The sequence below is a fragment of the Hipposideros armiger genome, unplaced genomic scaffold (genome assembly GCF_001890085.2).
Source record: "Hipposideros armiger isolate ML-2016 unplaced genomic scaffold, ASM189008v1 scaffold_1466, whole genome shotgun sequence".
In the NCBI taxonomy this organism is placed as follows: domain Eukaryota; kingdom Metazoa; phylum Chordata; class Mammalia; order Chiroptera; family Hipposideridae; genus Hipposideros; species Hipposideros armiger.
This window is the reverse complement of record NW_017732816.1, coordinates 70,813-84,499: the sequence shown is the minus strand read 5'-3', so window position 1 is coordinate 84,499 and position 13,687 is coordinate 70,813.

Sequence of the window (13,687 nt, the reverse complement as noted above, 5' to 3'; positions counted from 1 at the left end):
CCTTGAGAGCATTATGCTAAGTGAGATAAGTCATACAGAAAAAGTTAATTACTGTATAATATCACACAAGTGGAATCTAAAAAACTGAACTCACAAAGACGGAGAATAGGATTGTAGTTACCAGGGGCTGGGAGGCTGGAGGAATTGGGATGTTATTAAAGGGTACAAACTTGCAACTAGAAGATAAACAAACTCTCAGGGTTTAGTTTCAATGTTGGTGTTTCTTTTCATGTTGTCCATGCAAGAAACAGGCTTAAAGACAAATGCACCTTATGTAGTAAATTCAACCTCTGTGACAAGGACAAGGGTGATGGTGAGTAAGGCGGTAGTGTTTTTGTGGCTCCTAAATCATACCACAGTGGTGACCATAAAAACCGGGTTCAACATACCCTTTCTGATATATTTTAAACATTTCTCAATAAATAATTTAGTTCAGAGATATCCACTACATGAAACAACTATTTATAAATTTTACATTTAGTGTACAGATATTTTATTTGAAGTTTATATTTTGCTAATAGCAGATTTGATAAGTTATTTTATTTTTCTTTTTACAAAAGCAATATGGATACTCTGAGATGAGAGAGAGAGAGAGAGAGAGAGAGAGAGAGAATAGAAAGATATTTAGTTTTTCTCCCTGGTTCTTGGCATGGAGCTACTAAAATCCTTGGAATTTCCTAAATGATGAGGGTGGTAGGAACATCCTTTGTTCTAATGTGGCACTCTTGGTTAGTTCTTAGATAACTTCAGGATAATAGTTGATCTCCAGAAATACCCTGGTTAAAATTTGGAACTTTCAGTCCCACCCTCCAACCTCTAGGAAGAAGAGAGGAACTGAAGATTGAGTAGTCACCAAGCGCCAATAACTTAATCAATCATTCTTATGTAATGAAACCTTCATTAAAACACCTAATGATGGGATTTGGAGAATTTCCAAGTTGTTGAACACATCCCCATGTCAGGAGGGTGGCATGCCTCTACTCTATGGGGAGAGAAGCTCCTGTTTTGGGACCTTTTAAGACCTTGTTTTATATACTTCTTTATTTGGCTGTTCATTTCTACATTTTAAATAAACCAGTAAACATAACAAAAGAAACTGCCTGAGTGAATTCTGTGAGTTATTCTAGCAAGTCATCAGCTGAGGAGGTAGTTGTGAGAATCTCCAAATTATAGCCTGTAAGCCAGAAGTATGGTGGCCAGTGTCTTGAAATTGGCATCTGGGGTGAGAGCAGTCTTGTGAAAGTAAATCCTTAAACTTGTGAAATTTAATAGTAACTCTAGGTAGCTAGTGTCAGAATTGAAATGAATTCTAGGGCACAACAGAATTGCTGCTGCTATGAAAAAAACCAAAAAACAAAAACAAAAAAACCTCAGAGTGTCAAAAAATAAGGAAATTAAAACACTTACCACTCCCTCTCACTTCCCTGATAAGCAGTTAAGATACATGATAGATAGATAGATAGATAGATAGATAGATAGATAGATGATAGATAGATAGATGATAGATACACAAACATACACTTATGTCTCTTCAAGCACACATATTCTCACATACACAAATAGTTTTATAATAAATTAAGATTATATCATGCAGATTATTTCATTGTCAATGTATAGTTATTGAAAATATTTTACTTAATGGAATAGAATGCCATTTTATTGACATATAATTTATTTAGCTAATGACAACCATTACATTTCAATATACCATGAGTACTCATTTTAGTATCTTATAAGTGTAACACTTTAGGACAAACTGTACTAAGGAAACATAATCTCACACAAATTATAGCAAAAAATTCAGTAAACTGTGACTTTCAATGACACTTTTTATTTTCTTTTCAACTAAAGTGAGACTATAAAAGAGCTTATGGAACCTCTCTGAGAAGTTGTTTTGTAATACAGATGCTCCTCAACTTACGATGGGGTTACGTCCTGATAAAACCATTGTAAATTGAAAATACCATAAGTCAAAAATGTACTTACCACACCTAACCTACCAAACAGCACCGTTTAGCTTAGCCCAGGGGTCGGCAAACTATGGCTCACGAGCTACATGCAGCTCTTTGGGTATGTTTCATCTCAAAAGTTTGCCAACCCCTGGAAGAGCCAACCCTGTCCCTCACAGCAATTTAAAAATTATTTGAGAGCCATAAATATATTTTTACATAATCACCATTATGTGAATAATATCCTGTAAAAATTTTATAAATGAAAGTATGATAGTTTTATTTTCAGTTTTATCTTTACTTCAAAGCCACAAGTGTGTGCCCAAAGAGCTGCATGTGGCTCGGAGCCGCAGTTTGCTGACCCCTGGTGGCTTTTCCGTCTCAAATGTTTGCCAACCCCTGGCCTAGCTTATCTTAAAGGTACCTATAGTTGGGCAATTATCTTGATCTTCATCTGAAGAGTAATACCTTCCTCTTCTTTTCACCAGCAACAGTAGACACAGATGAGCATTTTGTAGACATGATGGGATGTGAAAACACAAAACAGAGAGTATACTATAGAGTATCAGTTGTTTACTCTCATGATAATGTAAATGACTGGGAGCTGTGGCTCACTGTTACTGCCCAGCATCATGAGAGAGTGTCCTACTGCTTGTTCTTAGCCCAGCAAAAGCTCAAAATTCAAAGAAAAAAAAAAAGAAGAAGAGAGATTCTTTTATTAAACCAAGCTTCAGTGGAACAAAACTTCCAATCTTTTTGAAAAGGAATACACACGAGGATTTTGGATGACTGAATCTTTGGATAAGCTTAGATATTCTATTAATCAAAAGAGACAAAAAGAACATAAATCAAATTCCTCATATAAACTGAAATCAATAGGATTCTGTCAGGCTAAATTAAGCAATATTGTATTATTAGCTTCAAATATTATCTAGTGTGGTTAAATAGTTTTCTCTTTTCTTTTTCTTCTCCTGTACATATCTAGAATCCTATCAGTTTTGAGCAGAGAGGGATCTAAGATATTAATTAAATAACCCATAGGTTAGAATAAGAAGTCCTCTGATATAAATGATATATTTTCTTCAGCTTTAGATAATACAGTAAGGTGCACAACAATACCTAGTTTTTATATTTAATTAAATTTAAAATGAGGAACCTGTGTCCCAAGAAGGTAAATATTCCCTTGTAGACCACATTTTGTTTACCAATTCATGAGTTAGCTAACATTTTGGTTGTTTATTATGCTTTTTGGCTATTATGAAGGAAGCTTCTATGAACATGCATGCACAAATGTTTGTGTAGACACGTTTTCATTACTCTTGGGTATGTAACTAGAATTGGCATAGCTAAGTCATATACTAACACAATGTTTAATGTTTGAAAAACTGCCAAACTGTTTTCCAATGTGGCTGCAAATTTAACCTGCTCACTAGCAATGTATTAGGATTCCAGTTTTTTCACATCTTCACCAACATTTGTTATCTTTCTTTTTTATTACAACCATTCTATATGTGTGAAGTGATATCTCATTATTATTTTGATTTGCATTTCTGTAATGGCTAATGATATTGAGTATCCTTTCATGCATTCACTGGTTATTTTTATATCTTTAGAGAAAAATCTATTTAGATAATTTTCTGATATTTTAATTGTGTTATATTTTTTATTATTGCACTTTAATTGTTCTTTATATATTCCTAATACAAGTTCTTTCTCAGGTGTATGATTTGCAAATTTTCACTCCCATTCTGTATGTTATCATTTTACTTTTTTTTAGATTTTTATTAAAATATAACTAACATACAATATTATTTTAGTTATGGGTGTACACCATGGTTGTTCAACATTTATCTACCTAAATAAATGATCACCATAAGTCCAGCAACCACCTTACACTGTACAATGCGATCACAACATTATTGACTATATTCCCCATTCTGCACATTACATCCCCATAACTTATTTGTTTTATATAGGAAATTTGACTCTCCTATCCCCCTTCACCTTTTTCATTCCTTTTAAAAATTTTCAATTACAGTTGATATTCAATATTATTTTACATTAATTTCAGTTTTACAGCGGAGTAGTTAGACTTTTATATAATTTAGAAAGTGTGCCCCCTGACTAATCTAGTACCCACCTGGCACTATACATACTTATTACCACATTATTGACTATATTCCCCATGACTATTTTGTAACTACCAATTTGTACTTCCTAATCCCTTAACCTTTTCACCCTACTCCCCTCTCATCTATTACCCAGATTAATCTAGTACCCATCTGACACCATACATAGCTATTATGTTATTGACTATATTCCTTATGCTATACCCTACTGCCATATAGCAATTTGTACTTCTTAATCTCTTCCCCATTTTCACCCACCCCCAAACCTCCACCCATCTGGCAATGATCAAAATATTCTCTGTATCTATAAGTTTGTTTTTGTTTTGTTTTTTAGGTATAAGCAAAATCACATTGCATCTGTCTTTCTCTGTCTGACATACTCTGCTCAGCACAACACACTCTAGGTCCATACATGCCACCACAGATGACAAGAACACATTTCCTTCCATGGCTGAGCAATATTTCATTGTATATATGTACCACCTCCTTTCCTCATTCATTTGCAATATGTTTCTCCCAAATTTGCTGCCTCCCTGCGTTTGTTTCTGTGTACGAAGTAGGGCTGTTATGTCTCCCAGTCTTAATTGATAGCCTTAAGTAGTAGCTGTGCTGTGTGGTCCAGTGGCACAGTCTCCCTGGTTACCTGAGCTGGGTTCTCCAGATATGTCTCCTGTGTGGGTTGTGTGTTCCTGCCTGTTTTAGTTGAGCCGTGGTTGATGTTTTCACATCAATGGGAAGAATTGACCCTCAGGCTGATTGGTTGAGACGACTGGCTGTGACTGAAGTAGAGGAGTTGTTGTGTAAGAGCTGACCCTACAAAGCAGGATTCTCTTTAGCAGGGCTCTGGTACCTGCCCAGTGTGCCCTTTGGATGTGTTGTCCTTAGAGGCAGCTGGATGATACTTGGGATCGGTCTGAACTGGCCACTTGGTGTGCCAGCCCTAGGTTCTCCTGGGAGAGGCCCCACCACTGGCCAAGTTCAGCCACAGCCTGTGCCCTGACCACTTGGCATAAGTCACAAAACAATCTGCAGTTGGCTGCCACCCCTGCTGGGCTTGGAGTTGCCTTGAGAGGCTAAGCCATGAATCAAGGCTGGCTGTGGGTAGTGCCTGGCTTAAAGCTGCTCAGCAAGAGTTATGGGATGCATCAAAGCCAGATGCTGCTTGTTTGGGTTTGTGTACCTTTGAGAGATTTTAGGAAAGTCTGCAGCATGAGTGGAGACAGGCCCTTTGTATTGAAAATCCACTGAAACTGGCCTGGGTGTGCCTGCAAATTGGGTGGGATGGAGTGTCAGGGACTCACCAGGGTGGGGTGGACAAATGGTGTTAGCTAGGTTCATGGAGACTCAGATGTGGTGGCTGCCTGCATCTGCATGCTGGCAGGGAGGAGGGCTCAACAAAGAAACAATGACTTCCACCAGCTCCTCCATCCAGGAGAAAGTTGTCCCTTAGCCCTCACCCTGAAGACACAAAATTCAGTCTCTCCCCATATGTCCCTGGGGCCTTTTGAGCTGACACCCAAGTATTGGAACTCAGAGCAAATGAGTCTTTCTGTGAGTAAGTCCATGTACAGGCCCTTTAAGAGGATCACTTGGGACTGCAGCTACTATCATTTCACTCAACCACACATCTGCTGGTTTTCACCCCCAGAAGTTATGAGGACTTCTCTTCCCAGTACTGGACCATGGTCTGGAGCCTGGTATGGGGCTGGAACCCCTTTCTTTTCCAGGGTGACCTCTATAGCCAAGAAATCCCTTCTCATTTTTAATAATTTCACATGGGTTAGGGACCAGCCTGTTTTGCTTCTCTGCCCCTCCTACCAGTCTTGAGGTGGATTCTTTTGTATGTCCTTAGTTGTAGGGCTTCGGTTAGCTAGACGTCAGGTGATTCTCAATGATGGTTTTTCTGTAGTTTAGTTATAATTTTGATGTAGTCATGAAAGGATGCAAGCACAATGTTTACCTACTCCACCATCTTGATCAGAAAATTATTTTTACTTTCTCGATGGTTTCATTTGCCACCAACTTCTTTTCATTCCCATAGTAACTATTTGAATTCTGGTCCTTATTATTTCTGGACCATTTTGCAATTGTTTGTACACTTCTAAATGGACTCATCTTCAATTTCTACCCTCTCATATCAATCCATGATGTAGTTGTTAGCTATCCTCCAAAACCTAAAATCATATTGCATTTCTTCCTCACAAACTTACCTGTGACTTCTCTTTGTACTTAAAATAATTCTTAGCTCTTAAAATGTCATCAAACACCTTCTTTTGGTGGGGTCAAGGAAAGCATCATTATTTGGAAATCCAGCCAGCCAAGAAGATGGAGAACTAGCATCCTAAAGAACCCTCTTGAGAAATTAGCTTCTTTTATATTAAGGGAAGGGGGTAATGGGAGGACTTTGAAGTTGATGGATGACTACAGACAAATGGGCATCAGCAGGTTCCAAGGAATATTGTGAAATATATTTATTGTTAGTCTGTTGACTCTAGTTGATCTGAGTTTGGTCATGAAGTTCCTGCCAATCCTTGATAAACAATCATTATTTTTGTTACATACTTCTTTCATCTCTTTGGGAGAAGATGTTTCTGGTAAGGGACTGATTTTTTAAAACTCAAGCTACAAGCAGAATTTGTCTAATGATTAGCATGTAAAGCCATGGGGATAAAGCAGGCTTGAAGAAGATGAAGTCAGTGAGGCCCAGCATTTTACTGTTACAATTCCCTACTGTTAATAGCCCATTCACAATCATGTGGGATTAGAGAGGGACAAAGAAACATTGTCTCTCATCTGGCTACTGGTTTCAGTCTAATAGGTTTTCAGCATTAATCTCTGTTATCAATGCCCTAATACTCTCACGAATCTTGAACTCCTGTCCCTGCCCAGTTTTTAGGTTATTTATTTTTATACCTTGTACTTTTGCTCATGTCTGAAACAGCTTTCTCTTTTTCCATCTTTTTCCACTAAATTAGTACTTATCCTTTGTGCCATACTTAGAAATCAACTCTTTCCGTAAGCCTTTTTCTAATCACTATGTCCCTAGCATAACCTAAGCATTTTTTTCTGTCTGTTTTAGAGAAATAGTATGGAAATGGTAAAAGGGTTAAATAATCTAGTTATTGATGTATCTGTTTCACTAGTTGTTGCACTGCTTGTCAGGGAAGAGCATACACTATTATACACGTCCCATGTCCAACATGTATTGCATATACCAGACACATTTGTTTAATGAAAAATACAAAAATTAAATTTTTAAAACAGATAATTTAGAATTCATTTGTCAAATTATGAAAGAACTGTTGAATTTTTAAAGATGCAAACAGCAAATAATTTTTGTTTGTTTTCTCTTTTTTTTTTAATGTTAAAATACCCTGAGGAAATTTCATTATCTTTTAGAAAAAAATTTCTTTATGGTCTACTTTCAGATATCTGTATCAGCATGATTGGTACATCTATGTTATCATGTCTACAAATGCTTTTCTGTAATTCATATCAGTGGACATGATTCCAGAAATACAGTGCTCTCCTTTGTTTTATTTCTCTGTTCCATCAGCAATTTGCATCAATGAGAAATGTCACATTTTTCATCTTGCTAATGTTTAGCCCCAGTTCCCTTATCAGTAAAATAATTCTATTTTATCAGATGATTTCTACTCTTCCATTTAATTCTTAATATGTGTCACGTGCTGGACAGTTGCATATGATCTCAGGCAGCAGCTACAGGTTTTGAGTGTTACTTTTTCCCTTTACATTGCCATCAGAATTTAAATTTCAGCTTCTTATTTAATGGAAATAATTTTCAAAGCTCTTCCAAGATGGCAGTGCCTTTTAGTTTAGAAGATTTTAACTGAACAGTATATGCATGAAACTTCCATTGTAAAGCTGAGCCAGTGATCCATTCTTAGCCTTTAACTAGTTGTTGATAAGAATCTGTGAACATTTTAAACATATTTAACTGATTATTTTTCCTTGCCCCTGAATTCCCAATGTAATCTTCCCTTTTCTGCCTTTACTTTGAAAGTAAATGCTGATGAGAAAAATTTGATTTGACTCTATAAAATTATTTTTATTTCCTCTTGCTTTCCCTATTGTAACTCATGCCTTTTCTCAGCATATATTTCAATTTTCTCACATTTCTCATCTGCACTAATATAACTCCAGTTGATTCATTAGGCTAGAATATTTCCTTTCTATCCTCAATGCTTTTGAAGAATCTTTTCTCTCTTCCTCCTATTTTCTTCATCATCATTATTATGATCATCATCACCATTATATCAATAACATAATAAAAAATAATATATCATCATTGAATGCCTTTTATATGTCAGGAATCATTCTAGGTGTCTTTGCGCTGTTTTTTTGGGCTAATCACTACCATGACACAATGAAATAAATATTACTAAATTCAATTTAGATATAAAAAACTGCAAATCAGAATAATTAAGTAAGTTATCCAAGGTTTTACTGAAAGTAAATGGAGAAGCTTAGATGAGAGGAAGAAAAGTTTTACTTCAAACCACAGTTTATTGGTTCATACTCCCATTGAATATAACTAGTTTGGGAAAAATAAAAACAAAAACAAAAAGAACTCATGCATATTGAAGATTTCCAGAGAATACTTCCCTGTATATCTATGCGGGTTTTTATTTTTATTTTTCTTATTATTTTATTTTATTTTATTTTTCAGATTTTTATTGAGGAATTGGGGTGATGGGAACAGCGCTGGGGAATTGGGGGAAGGGGAACAGACAAGTTGCTGTCCTTTCATTCTTCAGTCTAGTTGTGGAGGACGTTGCTTCACTGGCCCAAGTTGGCACCATCATTGCGCTCTTCCCAGGTGAGGCAGATCAGTCACCGGCTTCTGGACAGCCACTCACAGTGGCTGCTGGCTGCTCATGCTGGCTGCTGGTTGCACACTGTAGCCCATGGCAACCCACTGCAGCAATGGCTGCAGCCTACGCCATCACTGGTGACTCAAGGTAGCCCAGCTCCAGGTTGAGTTGTTGTTCAGCATCTTAACTATAGAGGACAGTGTCGCTGGCCTTCATATGTGGGATCCGAACTGGGGCCCTCTGGCATCCCAAGCCAGCTCTTAACCAATGTGTCACTCAGCCAGCCTTCTATGTGGGTTTTTAGAAGACTGAGTTTAAAGTCATGAAATTGGGATATCAGGAAAGAACAATGTATTAAGCTATATAGATCTTCATTTGCACCTTAGTCGTTGACAGTACTATCTAGCCTCATACTCCTTGCAATTAAGTGATCTCTCTGAGATTCAGTTATTTTTCCTCTTTCCAAGGGAAAAAAAACAACATTGTTTAGTTTGCATGTGTTTCGTAAAAATGATCACTGTTATTGTTATTTCAATATTAGTAGTGGCCAGACCATGCTTTAGTCCAAGAAAGCAATAAAAGAAGATAGAGAACCATGTGGAGTTTAATCAAATAAGTGTTTAGGTTTTGAAACAAGGCAAAGCTATGATGGTTTTTATTTTACTTCCAAAAAATAATTCAACTATTCTTTGAAACAACAAGTTTTCCGAATTATTATATAATATCAGTATATGCTAAAACAACAGTTAGGAGACTTATGATCCAGACAAGGCAGTACAGAATCATTTTTCCCTGCATTTCTCCTCTAAGGACAACTATATCATCTGGAAAGGGTACAAGACACAACCAAATAACTCTGAAAGGTGTTAAGAGGAAGACCAGCTGGTTTATGACACCAGAACTGGAGGTACAACATGTTGATGGTGAAAGAATGAATACTTTTCTTCTAATATTGGAACTAAGCAAGGTTGTGCACTCTCACCCCTCTTATTTAGCATTGTGGTTGGGGTTCTAGCAATAGAAATAAGGCAAGTAAAGGGAATAGAAGTCATCCATATCAGGAATATATGCATACTGAATTCTACAAAATGCTGATAACAGATATCAAAGAAGAACTAAATAAATGGAGAGGCATACTGTCTTCGTGGATTGGAAGGTTCAGCATAGTAAAGATGTCAATTCTCCCCAAATTGAGCTATAGGTTTAATGTAACTCCTACAAACACTTAAGCAAGGTTACTTGTAGATACAAGCAAGGCTTATTCTAAAATTTATATGAAATGGTAAAATACCTAGAATAGCTAAAACAATCTTGATGAAGAAGAATAAAAATATTTAGCCACAGTAATTAATTGTCCTGGTGGAGGTGGGGGATACATAGATCAGTAAAATAGAGGACCAAAAATAGTTCCACACAAATATTTGACAAAAGTACAAAACCTGTTCAAGAGGAAGTATAGCCTTTTTAACAAATGGTGATAGAGCAATTGGACATCTTTAGGCAAAAAAGGAAAGGGAAGGGAAGGGAAGGGAAGGGAAGGGAAGGGAAGGGAAGGGAAGGGAAGGTAACCTTTACTGAAGTCTCACACTTTATGCAAAAATTCACTTAAAATAGATCATAGGCCTAAATGTAAAATGTAAAACTATAAAGCTTTTAGAAAAATATAAAGTGTAATAGAAAATCTTCAGGATCTAAGGCTAGAAAAACAGTTCTTAAACTTGACACCAAAAGCATAATCCATAAAAGGAAAAACTGATAAATTGGACCTCATCAAAATTAAAAACCTTTGCTCTGTGAGATCATATAAAGAGAATAAAAAGACTACCTACAGCCCAAGAGAAAATATTTGGAAGTCATATATCTGACACAGGACTAGTGCATGGAATATATAAATAACTCTCAAACAGCATAAAAATGTCCAATTAGAAAATTGACAAAAGACATGAACAGATATTTCACTCAAGAAATATGTAGATGGCAAATAAGCACATGAAAAGATGTTCAACATCATTAGTCATTAGGAAATGCAAATTAAAATGTCAATGACATATCACTAAATAGGATAATGGCCAATATTAAAAGCAAAAATCACAACAACAGCAAGTGCTGACAAGGATGTAGAGAAATTGGGTCACTTCTACATTGCTGGTGGGAATGTAAAATAGTATAGCGACTCTGGAAAACTGGAAGTTTTTAGAAATCTGTATAAGCAACTACCATATATATCAGAAATTGAACTCTTAAGCCTTTTCCCCATAGAAATAAAAACTTACATTTACAGAAAGACCTATGCAGTTTTTATAGCAGCTTTATTTTCAATAGCCAAAAAATTGAGATCAGCCCAGATGTCCTTCAATAGATGAACAGAAACTGTGGTACTTGTATAACAGACTACTCAGCGATAAAAAGGAATAAACTATTGATACCTGAACCAACTTGGAATAATAGTCAAGGAATTGTGCTGAATGAAAAGAAAAAAAAAGGTTACAAACTGTATGATTCTATTTGTATAACATTTTGAAAATGCTAACAATTAGAAGTGAAGGGAGAGATTAGTGATTGACAGGGGTTAGGGATGAGTGTGGGATGGAATTGGAAATAGTGGATTTAGTTATAAAAGGGCTACATGAAAAATCCTTGTTGTGCTGGAATTCTTTAGTATCTTGATCTTTGTAGTAGATATATGAACCTATAAAATGACAAAATTGTATAGGAGTTAATGCACGTGTGCACACACACATACACAAATGAGAGTTAGGTAAAACAACTGAGGAAATATGAGTAAGATTGTTGGATTATATTGATGTCAATATCCTAGTTATGATGTTGTACCACAGTTTGCAAAATGCCACTATTGGGAGAAACTGGACAATGTGTTCAAGGGATCTCTCAGTAGTCTTTCTTGTAACTGCATGCAAATCTATAATTATCTCAATAAAAATTAGTTAAAATTACAAATAAATGTCAATTAGTCCAGAAGGTTTATAGTGAAGATCATTGTTCACTAAGTACCATGAAGACATGACTCCATTCATTGTCTTATAAGAACAGTGATGCTGATCTCACCTACAATAGTTTTTTTTCTGAGAATTTTCAAATTTCCTTAGATAATTTTAAAATTATCTAAGTTTTGATAATTTTTCATTCACTGTATTTATTATTCAAGCCTCTCTAATGTGAAAGCACTTAACTCAGAGAAGTTTTATTGTATTAACATTATTATTATTGAAATAGTTTCTAATAGATCATTTTTTATCTCTTACCTTTTCTCTTATAATTTTACCTCTGTATTTTTATATTCTCTTTTCAGGGAGGTTTCTTGAAATTTATCTTTTAATCTTATTAAATTTTGTTTTTAGTTTGCATGAAACCCCATTTATTTTGTATTTCTTTTTTTTTAATGTATCTTTTCTAATGGGTACAATACTTTGTGTATGTGTGTGTCTGGAGATTTTAATAAGTATTTTGGTTCTGTGTTATTTAATTTCACTTTTTTTGTCTCCTTCAGAATTGTCTTCAATTTTAGTCTTTGTCTTTCATTTTAGTCTTGTGTGGAGTCCAGTGGTTAATTAATTTGTCACCTGAAGGATGTTTCTTCTAGGTGACTTCCTGGCACATGTTCCTTTTGCTGGGGAACCCTAAAGTGTAAGAATGGGAATAGGGACACTGATGGCTACAATTTCTGCCCTAACATGTTGTTTTATTTAAAGCAATAACGCCTGATTTTATGTCATCCCATTTGTAGGGTGCAAACCGTACATAGGCATGGCTATCACTCCTATAATCTGACTATCAACCCTACTTTTCACTCTTGCCTTCTGTAGCCTGGCAGGCAGTTTGGCTATCTCATCAGTCATAACCCCTTCTTGTCAGCTAGAGTGTGGTTTTCTCAGGTTGTTAGTCAACACTGTGCCTACTGTTTCTGTCTTCTGGAAATTTACTAATATTACTCATTTTTTTCATGGCCTCTATTTGGTACTTTTTACTGCTATGGCTTATACTATTAATTGTTTTTGTTTTACTTTGTAATGTGTCAAGAGAAAGGAAATATGTATTTGCGTTGTCTGCAATTTTTAAACATAAGTCACCATTAAACTATTCTCAACAAAAAAATATAACTTGTATATTTTACCAGTGGTAATTTAAAAATCAATAAACATTTCTCTTTTCCCTAGAAATATAATTGAAAACTAAAGCCATAATTATATTTGCCAAGCTAACAAATAATTGAATTATGGATTTCTTTCATCTTACAACTCATATTTCATGTGATTTTAGCCACTAGCCTTTCACAATTAAAAATAAGTTCAATTTCTTCCAAAGTATTTTGAAATCCTTATTAGAAATAGTTTTGTCTGTCTATAGAGAAGTGTTTTCCTGTATTATTTGTTACTGAGTCAATACTAGGCACACAGTATTCAACCAATTCATACTTGTTTGTGTTTAGATGATCACAAGTGTAATTTTAATGTGCAGTGATGTGCAGTTCTGTGTCCTGTGAATCTCAGTTTATTTTCTAACATCACCCCTCCCGCCCAAAAATCAATTTCCCTTCCAACCTTGTCATAAGTTTCACTGACAGTGAAGTCACACATCTCAGTGGAGCAGAAAAGTAAAAGCAGAATCATTGTTTGGAACTACTGACACACTGTACATTTATTTCATTTAGCTCAAGAACCAAAACTTCCAAGTCATCTAAACCATGCCAAGAATGGTAAAATAGGTCCTGAGCCCTTCAATCTCTCAACAGCTACAAAACTTCAATTATTCTTTC